General features: G+C 41.4%; 1 long non-coding RNA gene across 1 annotated transcript; it reads right to left on the bottom strand.

The window, feature by feature from the left end:
- Positions 1–649: 649 nt before the first annotated feature.
- LOC149768521 (uncharacterized) lies at positions 650–5,111 on the bottom strand. Its single transcript, XR_016406771.1, has 2 exons — positions 4,787–5,111; positions 650–4,688 (listed from the first exon to the last, which is right to left on the bottom strand). It is a non-coding gene; the product is annotated as an uncharacterized LOC149768521 (long non-coding RNA).
- Between the last annotated feature and the right edge of the window lie 7,435 nt (positions 5,112–12,546).

Here is a 12,546-nt window from a genome sequence, read left to right as displayed (position 1 = left end):
AAGGTATCAATTTTCTCCAAAAAATAAAAAGGATAGGCATGGAAAATATTGGAGATAAATCAAGGTGTCATTTTCTCCAAGAAGATAAGGATGGGTTCCTAAAATTTAGGAATTCTTCTCCTTATCCAATTCTGATTATTTGGACTCATAATCCTCATCAAATAAGGTCTTCTAATTGATTTGGATCAAGCCCAATCCAATTGGGTCAATTCTCATCAATTGGGTCAAGCTCAATCTACTTGGGTTGAACCCAATCCAATTAGGTCAAACCCTGATGCAGCTCAAATTGAATCCTATTCAAGTTAGCTCAACCTAAACCTAATTACTCAATCAACTTGAGTTCATTAGCAATCTAATTGCTAATTAATCCTCCAATAATTCAATAATTATTTTAATGCAACTTTTGCTTTGGATAATTTGTCAATCGAATTGACCAAATTACCCCTAAATGATTCTTAATCATCAATCAGCCATTTGATCAACCTAGAAACTTCTATGCGTGTGATCTCATAGATTCGAACCTAAGCCGGTATAGGAACGTCTTCCTATACTAATCGAAGTGACCATCTAGCAATGGTACCCGACGTCCGGATAGGCCGAATATATGCGAAGCAAATATTCTGGAACCTTGGACTATGGTTACTGTATAATTCAATCCCTTTGATTCCTAATGTCAGGATGACTTAGAGCTCACTGTCAACCCTATATAATTAGTACATCCATTATATGATTAACTTTAGATATCTCGTGACTCCTCACTGGGAGTACCCTAGCCAAGGTTTTGCTAAATTAATCACAAGACATTATCTCCTGTTTCCAAAAGGGGTCAATTCCATCTCGACTCACAACTGACTACGTAAGTACTTGACTGCACCCAATGACCTTCCGTCACTGAATTAGAAATTTAGGTAGTCCGGTACCAAAGTATAGTGAGTTACTTGCTAGTCACAGGTTGCGATCTTAGGTCAGAGGGCCAAACTTATACCTATATCCACTCGGAACATCTCTTGACAGTAGAGCATTCCGAAATTGGTCACATTCAGTGAAATGTACTCCTACACTTCACCTGTGTGGCATACCAGTGTCTCCACACTCTTTGGTTAAGAGGACAACCAACCTATATGTCACACAACGATCTAATCTCGATAATGCTGTTGTCCCAGTAACAACATATCATTTGGTTGCAAACAGTTTAAGGACTCAAGGATACATCCTCCTTTATCATAACATAAGTCCTAAGGACTTCATCATATAAAAGCACATTTGAAGATGAAATGATGAATAATGCCAAATAACACTTTGTTAATTTGGCAATTCATTTACAAAATTCAATCATCAATATGCTGACGATTGACATTTAGGATATAAATCCCAAAACTCCCATATAGCTTAATGCCAATCGGCACAGTATCTAGCACCCATCTTTGACTTGTGTTCGTCGAACTCTTTGATGCCGAGGACTTTGGTAAATGGGTCAGTCATATTTTTTTTTGTATCAATTTTCTGTAGAATCTACCACTGTGTGTTGCTTGTAACTCTTCCAGCAGATAGCACCACTCTTAAGAGTAAAGATATAACCCGACATGCTCTTGCTATCTTCTCGATCTGACTGAAAACTGAAATCAGTATAACCCTCAAGTTTCAAATCAGAATCACCATAGACAAGCCACTGGTCCTTAGTATTTCTTAAATACTTAAGGATAGTTTTTACAATCTTTCAATGGTTGCTACCTGGATCAGACTGGTACTGCTCACTACTCCCAGCGAGTATGCCACGTCTGATCTAGTACATATCATGGCATACATTATAGATCCCACTGCCGAAGCATATGGAATTCTATCCATACTATTTCTTTCTTGAGGGGTTGTCGGACAATCCCTCTTACAGAGGTTAATTCCATGGCCCATCGGAAGATAGCCTTTATTGGAATTAATCATATTGAACCTCTTTAGTATAGTATCAACATATCTGGATTGGGATAATCCAAGCAATCTTTTAGATCTATCTCTATAGATCTTCATCCCTAGGATGTAAGATGCTTCTCCCAAATTCTTCATGGCAAATTGAGATGATAGCCATACTTTTACTCCTTGTAATATAGGAATGTCATTCCCGATTTGAAGAATGTCATCCACATACTGATAGTCAACTTTAAAGACCAGGCAACAGCACCTATCTGGTAGGATAGTTATTACGGATATCGATCCACAGGGATTGGGGTACAGTTGTTTTCTTAAAAATATTTGAAAAAGAGAATTTGTGAAGACTATTAAACTAAGCAATTTAATAAAAATGCAATTAAAATGATATCAGTACGGGGGAACCTAGGGCAAGAAATTCACCACTAACTTAGGAATAAGGGTTATTTATAATTTATTTCAATCTTGGATTATTATGTAGATCGGCTACCAGCCTAATAAGCATTTAAATAGAAATTCACAAAAGTAATTTGGAAATAATCCAGCTTCAGTTGGCATAAAATGTCTGCCCTAAACTAATGTGGCAGGACATTGCATCTTTCCTAAGCATGGACTATCTTATATTTACTTAGTGATCATGAAGAACAATTGTATAAACTCCACATTTAAAATCACAGAAATTAAATGTGAGATAAAAGAAGATATCCATTAAAAATAATAAGTTCATACAACCCCAAGAATAAAAAAATACAAAACCCTTATCCTTTTGCTAGGGCTGCATCCAGCCCTAGAGAGGAGATTAGCTTTCCATGGAGTCGTGGGTGACAGTAGCAGCGCAGCAGCGGGCTTCCATCTATTCATTCATTCTCCTAGAGACTCCACTGAAAATAGCTCCTTCTCAGCTCTTATGGGAAGTCAATCCCAAAATCCCCCAAACTAATCTCTCTCCTTTTATTTCTTCTTCTTCTCGTGGGAACTTGGCCTCTGAGGAGAGATATGGAACCAAACCCAAGAAGTTGCCTCCCCCGTTTCATGCCTGGGCCTTTTATAGGCTGCCATCTCCCCCTCTCTCCTCTGTTCCGAATGGGAAGATAGAGACGTGAGTGATCTGGCTGAGATGCGGCTGGGAGGATATCTTGCGGAAGATGGATGGAGTTCATCCGGAATGACGCGGGAAACAGGGGATTCGGAAGAAGATTGATGCTGTGAGCAAGATCTTGGAGAAGGTTGGGAGGAAAGCTGCAATCATGGGAGGATGCGGAGTAGATCTCGGCTGGATGGTTGAGAGGTAATCCGAAAGTAGAGGAGTTGAAGATGAATCGTGGGGTTGCTAGGATTTTGTGGAATGACTGGAATGTAAACGGGATGAAGCTGGGAGATTCGGAGAAGAGGATGAGGCTGAATGGATCTGTGGAGCTCGGGATGAAGCTGGATGTGATCCGAAATGCTGGTGATGCGGCTTCAATGTGGAGGATCTTAGCTCTGTTCCGAAACAGAGCCCTGTTTGTTGGACACGAAAGGAACGGGATGATGTGGAAGCCGATCTTGGACGGGAGGAATCCGGAAGAAGATCTGGGAGGAGATCAAATCTGGATGATGGTTTGATGCCACTTGGAAGAAGCTAAAACTCTTAGATTTGTTGGGATTCTGGCGGAAGAAGAAGATGTCGCATGGGATGAGCGTGGGATTGCTGCGGATGCAGGGGATTTGAGCTCATCCGTGGATGCTGGAATAAGCTGGTGGTTGTTGGTTCTCATCCGAATAGTGGAGTGATGCTGTTGAAGCTTGGAATGGCTTGCCATGGGATAAGGATGCATTTGTTGGCTTGACCCGTGATGAAGGGATGATGGGATGCACGCGGAGATGGTTGAATGCTGTTGCTGGGTTGAATCACGGGGGGTTTGGATTTGGCTGGGATTTGTTCCAAAACAGGGGAGAGATCTAATCTTGATGTTGGGGATTTCATGAGATCACGCCGTGGACGATGAAGTTAATCCGAAGAAGGGGTAAGGATGGAGGCTGAGAAGATCTTAGACATTGGGATTTGAGGTTGGGAACGGATGGATTGGTTTTATTCGTGGGAGATGAAGATGTTGAGATTCAGCTGGGAGAAAGTCACGGTTGCTGGGATTTGAAGAAGGGATAAGGATGCAAGCGGATGGATTGGTTCGGAAGATGATCCTTGAATCGCGGACGATGCAGATGAAATCTGGGAGGAGATGACGCTGGGACTTTGTTGGCTCTGTTCTTTGGGACAAAGTTGATTACGAGGAAGGGGAGATAAGCTGGAGGACTTGTTTGGATGAGGGGAGTTTGGATTTGTTCTTTGGACATGGTGATGCGGAACGATTATGCACAGAAGCCTAAGCTAATGCGGGGTGGTCATGCAATTTGATTAAGATCAGCAATCAGATTTTTAAAACTAGCAGTCACAACATAAAGGGTTTAGCGAGGCGATTAGATTATAATCGGAAGACTAACGTTCATGCAGTTAATCGTTCCTTTTAAAACTCTAAAGAAGTGCAGGATCGGCGCTGGTTAAGAAACCAATGCTATTAGGGCACCCCAATTCTGTTTAATTTCTACTGAGTGATTAAGCATAAGAAGACAGGGTATCTTGCATGAATCAATAATGATCTACTCATTAAATTTGTGGAAAGGTCTCACCAACACGTCGCACAGGACTTCTGGAAGAGGGAGGAAAGTTCCAGCGGTCCGGGTTGTCGTCAGGTCGCCCTTCATCCACGCACTGGATGTCCCGATCAGATCTGAAACATGACCTTCCAATGATTAGTTCTAGTAGATAGAAACCAGGAAAAGGATAAAATTTCGGAAGAACTGAGGAGCCGGATTGGAAGGAGGAAACCGGAAGAAGAAAGGGGCCGGTAGATGCGCCGTCTGTGCAGAAGAATGTGCGGAAGAATAGGAAAGCCGCTTCTCACAGAGAGGAGGAATTTAGGGAAAAAGAGGGGAAGAGAAGAGTGAACTTGCCCAAGGCCAAGTTTCAATTTCTTTTCTATTATCAAATATTTTTTTCAGCTTCCTTACATGTAGTACAAAGCCTCTTTAAATAGGCTTTTACATAGCAATTTTGTAATTTCAAAACAAAGGGGGGAACTTGATTTGCAGGAAGACTTAAGAGTGTTGGAACTTGCTATGGAGCGTTGGGAGCCAGCACTTGATTTGCCTCTTCGTTTTTTTTTTTGTCCCTTTTGCTGTTTCTTAAGAGGGTTGCTTTGAAAAAAGAGGGAGTGACGTTTAGCAAAATCAGTGGGGCGTTGCTGCATTGTGGGAAATGTTTGTGGTGTCTTGGGAGCCGGTCCTTTTGAGAATACTTGGGAACAACAGCAAGAAGTGTCACTAAATGTTCTGATGTGATGATACTTGGGAACAACAAGAGGTGTCTCTCTGGCTTACGAAATTGGAAAGGTCACGGACGGACGGCTAAGCTTCCACTCTGCTTTCTGTTTATCGCTTTAAGCTGACCACGAATATTGTTATACTCTGCTGCCTGAACTTTCATGTTATCTTCAATTTTTGCTTCTTGGACATGAATGCAGCCAACAATCCCCTTCCCTGAAGTGGAACCAAAGTAGGGACGATGAACAGGAGCCTCTCTTTTCTTTTTTTCTTCTTTTTTTTTTTTTTTTTTTTTTTGCTGGAGCAACTTACATTGGACTCAAAATTCCAAATACAAGGACTTGACTGTCTTGACCAAATAGGACTCAAAATAGAATTAACTGGAATAAAATAAGTAGACTAGTAAAAGTAACTGGACTCAAAATGAAGTATGACTCGGACTCGGCTCTAACAATCGAGCCAAAGGGATACTGACTGACTGGTGTCCGCACCAATTCTCTCGGGCTGAGTAGAATTCGACTCCGTTGAATGAAAATTACTCCGGCTCTGGTACTGCTCGAGGATGTCAGGATCGATCTGTTGCAGCTCTTCTCGAGTTATCCATGTGTCATCAGATTCCGGCTGACCTTGCCAACGGACCAGGTACCTTTGGTATCCTTTCCTCCTGGTAGAAATAATTTGTTCGTCCAGAATTCTCTCAATGCGATCGTGTTTCTTTGTAAACTTTGGCTGTGGACACTCAGGTGGGGGTTCGCTCTCAAAGAATGGATCAGGCTCAAATGGCTCTTTAGGTATCGTTATTGGTTTCTTATGCTTAACCAGATCTGAGATATTAAATGTAGAGCTGATACCATAATCTGGTGGTAAATCTACCACAAATGCATTCGACCCGATCTTCTTTAGAATTTCAAAAGGACCCGCTCCTCATGCATGCAATTTCTTAACGGTTCCAGAAGGAAACCGCTCAGGTCGGATCCGTATCATAACATAATCGCCCTCAGCTAAATCAGATACTCGTCGATGTGAATCTGCTAATTGTTTATAAATTTGATTGCTGATATTTATTTTTTTAATAATTTCTTTATGCAGATCCCTAATATGTTGTGCAAATGACTCAGCTGACTCGGATGTCCTAGAATGTATGGGTAATGGAATGAGATCTACAAGTTTCCTAGGATGCTGACCATAAACAACTTCAAATGGACTCATACCAATAGTCCTATTGACAGAACTATTATATGCAAATTCGGCTCTAGGCAACAAGAGATCCCAAGTTTTCATATTCTCGCCCACTAAACACCGAAGTAAATCACCTAAACTTCTATTTACAACTTCGGTCTGGCCGTCAGTTTGGGGGTGATATGCAGTTGAAAATTTTAGTTTTGTCCCCATTAAGTGCCACAAAGTCTTCCAAAAATAACTGACAAACCTGACATCTCTGTCAGATACAATGGTCTCAGGTAACCCATGTAAACAAACGACTTCGTTAAAATATATTCGGGCAACTTGAGACGCATCAAAAGTCTTTGAACAGGGAAGAAAATGAGCCATTTTAGAAAATCGATCGACGACCACAAAGATGGAATCATGTTGCTTAGCAGTTCGTGGTAATCCTAAAACAAAGTCCATACTGACATCTTTCCATGGGCAGTCGGGTACGGGTAACGGAGTGTACAGTCCAGTGCTCTGTTTTCGCTGTTTGGCTACAGCGCAGGTTCGACATTGAGCGACAACTTTAGCAACATCTCGTTTTAAACTCGGCCAGTAAAACTGATGTTCTACTGCTTCAATGGTTTTGTTTCGCCCAAAATGACCAGACAAGCCTCCTGCGTGTAATTCCCAAATCAAAAATTCTCGAACAGAGGTATGCGGGACACACAATTTATTATTTTTGAAGAGGTACCCCTCCTGAAGGGTATATTCGCCAGTCTCTTTAGAAGTTCCTTGTATGAGTGTAGATACGATCTTTCCAAAATCTGGACAACCATCGTATTCTTCCTTTAATTTCTCGAACCCGGTGATCTTAACACTAACCACTGATAAAAGATTCGTTCTACGGGATAGTGCATCAGCAACGCGATTGTCCACACCAGCACGGTGTTTTAGCACAAAGGTATATGACTGTAGAAATTCAACCCATTTTCCATGTCTAGAGTTTAATTTCTTTTGTGAACCTAGGAACCTAAGGGCTTCGTGGTCGGAATACAAAATGAATTCTTGGGGCAGCAAGTAGTGTCTCCAGAATTTGAGAGTTTGGACCATGGCATAGAATTCCTTATCGTAGGTGGAATACTTACGCTTGGCTTCATTTAGTTTCTCGCTAAAATAAGCCACATGATGTTTGTCTTGACTAAGAACTCCACCAATTCCTACTCCAGATGCGTCACAGGATACTTCAAATGCTTTAGAAAAGTCAGGAAGACGCAACACAGGAGCACTAGTCATCAAAGTCTTAATTTCTTCAAAAGCTCGACCAGCTTTGGTCCACTCAAAGGTTCCTTTTCGAATACAGTCTGTGATGGGTGCCATGATTGTGCTAAATCCCTTGATAAATCTGCGGTAAAAGGTGGCTAATCCATGAAAACTTCTAACTTCATGAACATTCTGGGGTACGGGCCAGTTCTTGATCGCGCTTACCTTTTCAGGATCCACAAATAGTCCGTCTGGAGTTACAACAAAACCTAAGAAAGTAACACGTGTGGTCATGAAATCACATTTCTTGAGGTTGACAAACAGACTTTCGGACCTAAGGGTTTGAAAAACTTGGCGGAGATGATCTAAATGTTCCTCTTTGGTCCTGCTGTAGACAAGGATGTCGTCAAAGTATACGACCACAAATGTCCCCATAAAGGGTCGTAGTACTTGAGTCATCAGTCTCATGAAAGTACTTGGAGCATTTGACAGACCGAATGGCATGACTAACCACTCATAAAGACCATCTTTAGTTTTAAATGCAGTTTTCCACTCATCTCCGGGTCTGATTCTAACCTGATGGTAGTGATAGTCAACTTTAAAGACCACGCAATAGCACGTATCTAGTAGGATAGTGATTACGGGTATCGATCCACAGGGATTGGGGTACAGTTGTTTTTCTTTTAAAAAAATAAAATATTTAAAAAGGAAGAGTTGGTGAAGAAAATTAAACTAAGGAATTTTAATAAAGCAAAATGCAATTAAAAAGATATCAGTTTGGGAGAACCTAGGGCAAGGAATTCACCACTAATATCGGAACAAGGGTTATTTATATTTTAATTTATTCTTGGATAAACATGCAAATTGGCTACAAGCCTAATAAGCATTTAAATAAAAATTCACAAAAGTAATTTGGGCATAATCCATCTTCGGTTGGCATGAAATGTCTACCCTAATCTAAGGTGGTAGCACATCGCATCTTCCCTAAGCATGGACTATCTTATATTTACTGAGTGATCATGAAGAACAGTTGTACGAACATCATACTTAAAATCACAGAAATTAAATATGATTCAAAAGAAGATATCCATTATAAACAATAAGTTCATACAACTCCAAGAATATAAATAAAATATAAAAACCCTTGGCCCTTTGTTAGGGCTACATCTAGCCCTAGTGAAGAAATCAGCCTTCCATGAAGTTGTGGGCGGCAGCAGCAGCACAGCAGCGGGCTCCCGTCTCTTCCTTCATGATCAGCTCCCTTTCTTTCTCCCTCAGCACTTCAATCTTATATTTTTATATACATGGGAAGTTATTCCCAAAATAACCAAACTACTCTCTCCCTTTACTTTTTCTTTCTTCCCGTGGGATTGGCCTGTGAGGGAATTCATGCCTCCGAAAGAGAAGAACTCTTCTTTATATAGGCTCTCCCTCCTTCTCTCTTCTCGGTTGAGATGAGGATGAATCCCGCCAAAGTCGCAGGAGGTTGCTTGGAGCTCGGATGGCGAGGACGTGGACTGAGAGGATCTCGGACGCGGCTGGCGACGTGGCTCTGTTCGGCTGGGAGCAGGAGACTTGGAGAGGATCATGGGACGTTGGGGTTAATCCAAAAGAAGGTTAGCTTGGTTCGGAAGAGGAGAACGCGGCTGGGGGTTTGGATTCGGTTGATGGCTGGGAGATGAACCGCAGATGATTGGGATCAATCCGATCCGAGCTCATCTGCGTTGGGATGCAGCGGAGAAAATCTCGGACGCGGAAGGAAAGAAGACGCTGGGATTTGGAGAAGATCTCGGAGCTGTGAACGGTGGACACGGCTGATAGCGGGATGAGGATGACTCTGTTTGGATCTCGTGAATGCAGGGGAGTTCGGAAGGAGCTATCCGTGGGTGGTTGTCGAACGGGATCTAGCGGAAGCTGGGAGGAGATCTAGCGGAGATGAAGAGGTTGGGAACGGAATATAGCTGATGAACCTTGTATTGCGGATGCTGGGAAGAACTGGGAGTTGATCCCTTGAACTGCAGACGCGGGAGATTCGGTGGATGCTGCCGTTGGCTTTGTTTTGTTGCTGAAACAGGGGAGGATGATGCATGGGATTTGATCTTATCTCATGAGCGTTTGAAAGGATTTCGGAACTCGGTTGGTTTGGTGAGCTGGGAGCTGTGCTTGGTTTTGGGATCTCGGTTGTTGAACGGTATGAGGATGGGAGTTCGGCTGATAACAGAGGAGTTGGGATGATGGAATCGGATCCGTGATTCATGGAGAATCAGTGTGGAGCTGTTAGCTTCCAGACGCGGAGAGAGATGGAGGCTGGCTTGATCCGCAAACGGGAGGGAGAAACGTGAAGCTCGGGTTGCTAACAAATGCTGGGAGATGATCGCGGATGGGGAGTTGGGATCGATCCGGAAGAAATGGAGCAACGAGAAGATGCGTTGGGGCTTTGTATGCGGAAGGGATGTTGCTCACAGTTGAGAGTAGATTAGGGTGAATCACGGAAGAAGATGAGGATCGGTGGGTTTGTTCTTTGGAAGAGAAACGGAAGCTTGGACGTGAGAGGTTCTCGGCTGAAATGAGCGTGGATAGGCTGTTACTCTGTTCCAAAACAGGGGATAAGGATGCAAGGTTGTTCCGCTAGGAGGATTAGACGTGAAAATACGGGAGGACTGAGCTGGGAAGTGATCACGGAAAAGATGGGATGAGCTAGAGCTTTATCCCGAAGGAAGAGGATGCTGGGTTGTGGTTATGTTCCTTAGTCCCGTTTTGGGTCCGAATGAAGGCTGGAGTGTTATTTATTTTTTTATTTTTAAATGGGGAAGGGACTTGGTTTGGAAGGAATAAGGGAGTCGGTTGTTGAGCCCAATGTTGAAAGAAATAAGGAAGTTGGGAGAGTAATGAAACGGATCTGTGAGCTAAGATATTGGGAGATCAACATGGGACAGCTGGGATCAAACTTGGAGCATTAATTACTAAGCACAGGTTCAGCTGCAGACGTGACCTGCACACATTAGACTTAATCATTAAATAATTAAATCAACTCGAATCACCTCTTATAATTATTAAAATGCAATGATGAGGGTAGCACATCTTTTATGGTTAACTTGACCAAATATGTCAATTAAAATAATGATAAGTGCTATGAATAAGATATTAATTTATGCATTATTTAGCACTTATCACACCCCCCAACCTACATTTTGCTAGTCCTCGAGCAAAATAAAAAAAAAACTAACTCACTTTCGCAGGAATCGCGATTGCATTTACCGTATGCAATAAGGCTTTAAACCCCTAGGTGGCCCTAGTGGACGAGTTTTGTCTCGTGAGGGTTTCCGGCTCAGATACCCACAAACTGCAGTCGAAAGAATTTATTTTATAAAATCTAATTTCAAATGCATAAGTGCCAAGAATTTCAAAAGCACACAAAGTTTTAATTACTAAGTCAGCCCAAATCCTAGGTCAAGATGCAACTTAAGTTGAAGTCATTAAGTTTCCGTTAGAGAGTTGTAAGGCTAATTTATACTTGGGTGCTTGGTGATATCTGGACCATACACAAGCTAAGGCTTTAGATTTTCCAAAATACTGCTAAAACTAGTAGCTTCCAAGAATTGGTCAGATAAGACTTAATCACTGATTCAAAATCATCCTATCTTGCAGGATTTCGAGAGTTGTGGATGTTTACTTTAATACCTCATGGGCTTTATCTGTAATATTCCAGTTTATTCGAATTTCTACAATGACGGCTTTCACACTATCGTCTTTTTCAAGGTCAATATTATATTTTTTTTCTCTTTTTTTTTTTTGAGATTTATAAATTACGCACTTTTACTCTTGTAATGATTCCTCCGTGTAGCGAGCACTCAGTCAACACTCCCACACCAGATGGCGTAAGGTGTTGGGCATCAAGACTCCCCTACGGACCTATGCTCGGGTTCCTCATTACAAGCCCGCTGACCTTTGACGATAGGTAGCCCTTTTCGATGTACCTGACTAAATTCACTCTCTTTTTTTTTTTAACAATAAATATGGGATAATAGTGAATTAGATAGGAATGATTCATCAGGACTCAAGGTTGCTACTAGATTTAGCAACATAATGTTGAACCTAATCCTTAGAAGTGCAGGCCATGTGTGTTGTGAAATTCCAAAGTGAAAATTATCTTACAACTCACTAAAAGAACTTTTAATAAAAAGAACTCAAATTGACTTACTCCTGACTAGTTATTGGGCCTTTTAGATTTTATATACTTTGTATGTTTATCATTTCAGCACTAAAGCATAGAAATTAGGTTTTTTTTTTTTTTTTTTGAAATTCACTTTTTTTTTTGAAATTCACTTAAAAATGTGAAAATGCGAAAAATTCGAATCCTATACCCCCCAACCTAGATCAGACATTGTCCTCAATGTTTTTTTTTTGAATATTATATTATTATTTTTATTGTTATATATTTTTTTTATTTTGGACGAAAATATGATGCATATGGAGGATAAAAGCATTTTACCGTGGTTGCATCAGTAATATGAGGGATCCTGTTAGGAAAATAAAAAAAATGCGACAAGAAAATATGCAAAAATAACCTATGAAAATTGGGTTGCCTCCCAACAAGCGCTAAGTTTAACGTCTTCAGCCAGACGCAGTGCATCCTTATCAAATCATACCAGGTTCATGCGGGGTTCTCCAAGGAAGAAAATTCATGGGAAACTGATTGTCGGGCACAGAGTTGACTGCTTCTATGGCCTTTTCTATAGTAACGTCAAAATGGGTCAAGCGTGTTTTCAGAGGGTCATCTGCTAAAATATAAGGAAGATCGCCCATTTTATCTATTAGGAAGCACTCAACTTCCTTTGCGGGTTGATCAGAGGC

The sequence above is a fragment of the Phoenix dactylifera genome, chromosome 1 (assembly GCF_051530095.1).
Source record: "Phoenix dactylifera cultivar Ajwa chromosome 1, Ajwa_hap1_PhDact_Kaust_v1.1, whole genome shotgun sequence".
NCBI classification, from domain to species: domain Eukaryota; kingdom Viridiplantae; phylum Streptophyta; class Magnoliopsida; order Arecales; family Arecaceae; genus Phoenix; species Phoenix dactylifera.
Note: the sequence above shows the minus strand (reverse complement) of the source record. Positions and strands in the feature narration are given on the sequence as shown.